The sequence below is a fragment of the Ixodes scapularis genome, unplaced genomic scaffold, assembly GCF_016920785.2.
Source record: "Ixodes scapularis isolate PalLabHiFi unplaced genomic scaffold, ASM1692078v2 PGA_scaffold15__6_contigs__length_5221840, whole genome shotgun sequence".
NCBI classification, from domain to species: domain Eukaryota; kingdom Metazoa; phylum Arthropoda; class Arachnida; order Ixodida; family Ixodidae; genus Ixodes; species Ixodes scapularis.
This window is the reverse complement of record NW_024609841.1, coordinates 3,076,825-3,082,824: the sequence shown is the minus strand read 5'-3', so window position 1 is coordinate 3,082,824 and position 6,000 is coordinate 3,076,825.

The window sequence follows — 6,000 nt, the reverse complement described above, 5'->3', positions numbered from 1 at the left end:
TTATGGAAATTCATCGTAGGAAACAGCGCGAAAAACAGACGATGACGCAGAAGGAACACACGGGACGAGCGCATAAATAACAACCCTGGATCGTTATATATATCTCTGATTCTTTAGTCGTTCAAATGACAAATTGCCCATTCACACCTTAATCCTTACATATATAAATACCTCATTCCCACCATTGTACAGCTACGCTGGTCTTCCTTCTTCACCAGGGTGGGAAGGTTGAAAGTTTTGTTCAGCGAGGTTCTGCCTACCACTTCCTCCATTTCTCACGAGGGTAGCTTTCAATTTAATATGCATTGTTCCGATGCTTACCTACCGGATTTGTGAGCTCGATCTCACGTCTAGATTTTTAAATGTGGGCGTCAACCAGGCAACTTTTGTATGCTGAGTGTAAAAATGAAAAAAAAAAAACTCTCCTTTTTATATTTTTCCTTTTGCTCAAAAAGAGAAGCAAGGAGCGATTGTTTGCAAACATCCTAAAAAGTTTACATTCTTTCCTCAAAGAGGGGGAGCCGATGCGCCGAGAAACGGAGTGAGAAGGGTTCGAGAGCGCGCGCTGGCATCAGAACGCCGAGTTCTGATTAGTCTGATTAGAGGGTAGACCTAAAGCTAAGTTGCTTTTGTCTCCACTGCACTCGTCGAACGCTCTCGAAGGATGAAGCCAAACACCTGACGCCCTCGTTCTAACGCGTTCGACGAGAGTGCAGTATAGCCAAAGTCAGCTAGCTTCAGGTCTGCCCACTAATCGGTCCAATCAGAGTTCGGCGTTCTGACGTCACTGCGCGCTCTCGTCTCCTCCTCTCCCTCACTTTCCTCGACGCATTCCTTCTTTTAAGTTCCGAGTGAAGTTTTCGATAAGTGGTAGTGTTTACCTCCTGCATTAAAGCGACGCTTTCGTGTGGTAAGGAGAGCAATACTTTGCCCGCAATGGTATACCTTTGGGCAACGTCGGCGGCACTCTGGTTACTATTTTTAAGTTCTTATTAGTTTTAAGAACAACCGCGTTTGTTAGTTTCTTTTTTTCTTTTTTTGGTTTTAACGCCTACAAGTCAGACCTCCATTGCACCTTTGGTTGGTAATTTTTTAAGATCCTCATATGCTAGTGGCGTCTCCGTCTTCTTATGTACACCATATCAAAGCGTTGCAGCATTTAAAAAGCGCGTTTTCGTCAGTGTTTAAAGTGTAACTATAAAACAGCTGGTAGTTTCACGCACTGGCGAAGTTGTTAATGCTTAAATTGATGAAATGATGGAACTTTGGACATCATGACAGTTTTAGCCGTGAAAACGTACTTACATATTTAGCACACTCGGGCATTTATTTCAATGACACTAGAGTTGTCACAGCGCGTGGACAAAGTTTGTTTTTTCATTGTTCTACGTGTTTTATTCTATGGCACATATTTAATCTCCAGTAATTAGTTATAAACAAAACATAAAAATACATGCGGGAAATGTCTATTCCTTAGTACAAGATCGGGAGGTAGCCCTTCTAAATTATAAAAACTAATTCTTTCCTATAATATTGGCACCTATCCTGGCTGTACCAATATTTCTTTTTTCTAATTTACCGCGATAGCGCTCAGGAGCTCGTGTGGCAGAAAATCAGGCGTCGGCGTCAGCGTCGGCGGGACCGAAAAATCCCGGCATGCACCTGGTGACGCCACACGTGACGTCACGTGCGACATTACGAGGGTTATATTCTCCACTAAGTTTGGCGGGAAATTTTCTCTTTAAATTTGGCGGAAATGTTTTTCGCTATATTTAGCGGGTCGATTGGGTCATAACGTCACAGCTACGTGTGACGTCACGCCACATGACCTCGCGCGGGAATTTCAAACAACCCGCAACGCTCACGTGTGACATCACGTGACATGTGACGCTACCGACTAGACCACGCCAGCACGCCTGTACGTCTCGGGAACGAGCGCGGGTTTATATGAAAAGGCTTTGTGAACAGGGCCCAATAACTCTATTGCCTTCCACTCTTAAAGGGGCGATGTAGCAGTTTTCCTACTTTCAATAAATAGAGCTTAGAATTAATTATACCTTGGCATCTATGACCTATGAAACACACGTTGCTTTTTTACTCTACGCAATGGAAGTCGCAGAAAAAAATCCGAGAAACGCGCACATCGTTTACCTTCTCAACTCGCAGTCAGAAAAAGCGACCACGAGATCTGCATCCAACTAAAGACGTTTCCACTGCTTACAAAAATCAGTCCACACGTGCTATTAACGACGTGACCGATCGAAAGTGTCGCTGTGGTTGGCCCACCACAAGTAGCCGAATGCTGACTATGACGTAAGCAAAAGATGTCTCATCGACAGAAATAAGAGGAATGTAACAACTTCAGTTTTGACGGTGTCGGCGGTGTTGGTTTGAGCCCGCGATGATTTCAGGCTTCCAGAATGCTCATTTCTAACACCATCGGGTTTGTTGTTCACAAGGTAGTGACCTTAGGAAAGGTAACGAACGAGGGCGCCATCGAAACAACTCGCCGCTAATACTCGTTTTCACTTGAAGTGGGAGCGAGGCCGAAGCTACAAGCACGAGCATGTGACCCTGAACAATGCTCGCACTGCACAAGCGCGCGCCCTTTGCAGGGACGCTGAAAGCCCGGAGCTTGCGCTTGTAGCATCGGCTGCGTCTGAACTTCAGCTGAAACGAAATGTAAGCCAGCCCAGACAGCGCTCGCGCGCAGTTCCGGCCAGCCAGAAAGTGTGCGTGCATAAAGTACAAACACAGCAATGACCGCACCCTCAAACGCTTTTATGGAAAGATGTATATGCCGCCAATGTTTTTAACATAGCCACGCGTCGGGGTTGGCAGAGACCAGGGAGCGCTGAGTTACACGCATTGATAAGGTTCGGCTATCTCCGTCATTTTAGTGATTCTGCACAAGCATCTACACGAATGCGTGTCGAGGCATTGACTGTCACGTGCCAAAATCGAATGCCCTGCGCAGTCTTCGTGTCCACTGTGGGAGCAGCATTTAAACATCTTCGCAACGGGGATCAAAAAGCTAGATGACGCACTTCTGGGCATCGCACTGTTGACGTTATCCCAACAACTCCGTCATAAAGTTTTGCCAAGGAGAGCCTGAAAGAAAACGTTCACTTTTATCCGGTGAATTCCAGCGCGACGAAGTTTCTTGGTCACTGGTGTTGCGTTCAAGTATTTTTGGGTACCACTAGTGCCAGTAAGGTGGTGTAAAGTGAGAAACTTTGCTACACAATAGCGCTGCACATCCCCTTTAAAGGCAACGCTTAAACGTCCCTCAAAGCTTTTTTTTTCTTTTTTTCTGCCGATTTTGAGACGTTAAATGCCATAGGTTGTTTTAAGGTAACATGCAAAGGAAAAAAAAAAAACATTTTTTTTCTTTTATTACAGCTTTGACGGGAACAGGATGCCATAAAATAAATTTACAACGAACAAAAAATATTTTAAGAGCTATATATACGGCGCGAAGCGCATTTGTAGTTGGCACCCTTGGCTGCCGCCACTGGTCACGTGGTAGATCAGTGCGCCGCCTTGCTGCAGCCCAGCCACTGCACGCAGAGCGTGGCACGCCGCCGGTTTAACGCGTTTCTCCACACCGCCGCTGTTGGAAGGGTACACCACTGCGCGCCACCGCCGTCAATTTCTGACAGAGGGGTAAAGGTGGGTGAGGAGCAGTGGCAAATCCCGTGCGCCGACACCCGGGGTCCCGAGTGAAAGATCGCGAAAGAAAGCGACAGAACACGAGAGAAAGAAAGCAACGTTGCCAGATGAAGGACGACAGTCGCAATGGTAATCACGAAGAGTGAAAACCCTCAGCAATATAAACAGTGATAATTTAACGTTGTAAACTAAATTCTGAGCTATTCTAACGCTTATAAAAAGCAATAGAGTCAGTACGCTGCTTTAACTTCCCTTCTGTCGAAGTCTCTGAAATCTGGTGGTTGCGCGGTTTCGTATTCCTCAATCGGGCCCACCCGCGCCCCACCGGCGAAGCCGGATATCTGGTTTAGTTTAGCGTTGACGCGAGGCCGTACATCTGCGCGCTATGCAAAAAGAAAGCTTCGAAAGGAACCGGCAAGTTCGTGGATTGTTGAAGTTCATAAAACTGCTTTGATGATATAATTATATTCGTGAAATCGAAGGGCATTTGGTAACCATCTGTGGGACCCCGAGGGTGTGCCTGCATGCTCCGCCGCTTGCGGCAGCAAGAATGCATGGGAAAGTGGCGGACCTTCTCCTCTAGAGTTAGTATGTGTGATCTCTATGATTTCTGACCGCCGCAGCGGTCTATCATGTGGTGTTTGCGCTCTTTCAGGAGCTTCCTTTGGGATCTAGAAGTAACTTATTATTCCTTTTTTGCACTTCAAACGAAGATCTATAAGTAACTTTTAGAGTCAATATGAAGCTCCCCAAAAAGCGCAAGCACCACGTGACCATAGTGGCCAGTCACGTGACAACAGCGGCCTCTTTTCCGCGGGCTCCCCCGTGGGCGCTAACTAAAAATTAATTTCGCGCCATAAATATAGGTCTAAAAGTTTTTGTTTTTCGTTGTAAATTTTGTTTTAGGACAATCTTTTTCCATCTTTTTCCATCATTTCAAATATTTTTTGGCCTTTGCATGTGTTTTTCAGTTAGGTTGATTACGTACACAATAATAAACATACCCACTTCAATTTTGTTGGGTTTTGTACCCCCCTCCCCACTTTAGTTACAATATCTTGTCAAAGAGGGATAGAGCTCATGTTGAAACTTCGCCAACTCCCAGAGTTGCAATGTTTCAGTTCAGAAACCCAGGTAAGATGCGACGAACGAAAGATTTACGGTGTTTAACTTTATTTTGTTTTAAATTCCACGGAAGCTTCCCAAAAATCAGCTATCATTGATGACTACAACATGTACATAGCAAACCGAACCTAGGTGAATAATGCGCTTAAAATAGTCTTCATATCTGAACCCATTTCTCATTCAGGGTTTTTCAAAATAAATAAAGACACTTTATTCCGCAAAATGACTTCCCAACTGAAATATGTAATACTTTAAATGAACCTAAAATGCGGTATCCTTAGCTCTTGGGCATTGAAACAGAAATCAAATAACGATCATTAGGAGAACTTGGTTTCTTTAGAACCAAAACAAAAGTCACCGACTCAAGAGTACCTTTGCTCGTACACTTCATAAAAAAGACGAATACGAGTTTTGGCAGTCATTAAAATTATACTCTCAGCCGTCCCTGCATCTGTACTGGCCTACTTTGCACTCCCGAAATCGATCATTATTATTTTTTTATTTCGTATAGCTAATTAGAAGGATATCGGTATCATGCTGGGATTCATGTTCAGTCTCAATGGCGAAAGGGCCTGACGCCTATTTTTACCAGTGACACTGCACAGCCATTGGGTGCTACCCGATTAGCGCTTCTCATTTGCTATTATTTTAAAAAAGGCCAATCATTGGTGTTTCTTTAAAACTTGGGTTTGAGCTAGTTGGCCCATTACTGAGTAAAAGGTTAAAAAAGTGCGAGCGAACGGGGACAATGAGGAAAAACGGACGACCGGACAGGCGCTTCTCCTCCGCCTGTCCTCTCACCCATGTTTCTTCGTTGTCCCCGTTTGTTCGCGCTTTTTAACCTTTTATTCTATTGGTGTTCCTGCCGTGCGTCTTGGAAGGCAGTATACATGCTGGTGCTTTTGAGAGCGTACTAAGTTCAACTCATAGAGGTAAGACTGACACAATCATATAAAACAAGAACGAACGAACACTGAAAAGGGCGCACGTCTCAACTTCACTCGGCGCTACATAAGCAGACGAGGCTTTTGCTTTGCCCACACCATGCCACATGAACTACGTTAACAGACAATCACGGAACACAAATTCGCCTCAAACCCGTAATTTATCGGGGTTTCCGACACTTCCCAATAAAAGCACGACGCACACTTAATTTCTCAGCAAAAAAAAAAAAAAAAAAAAAACATAAATACACAACCGAAC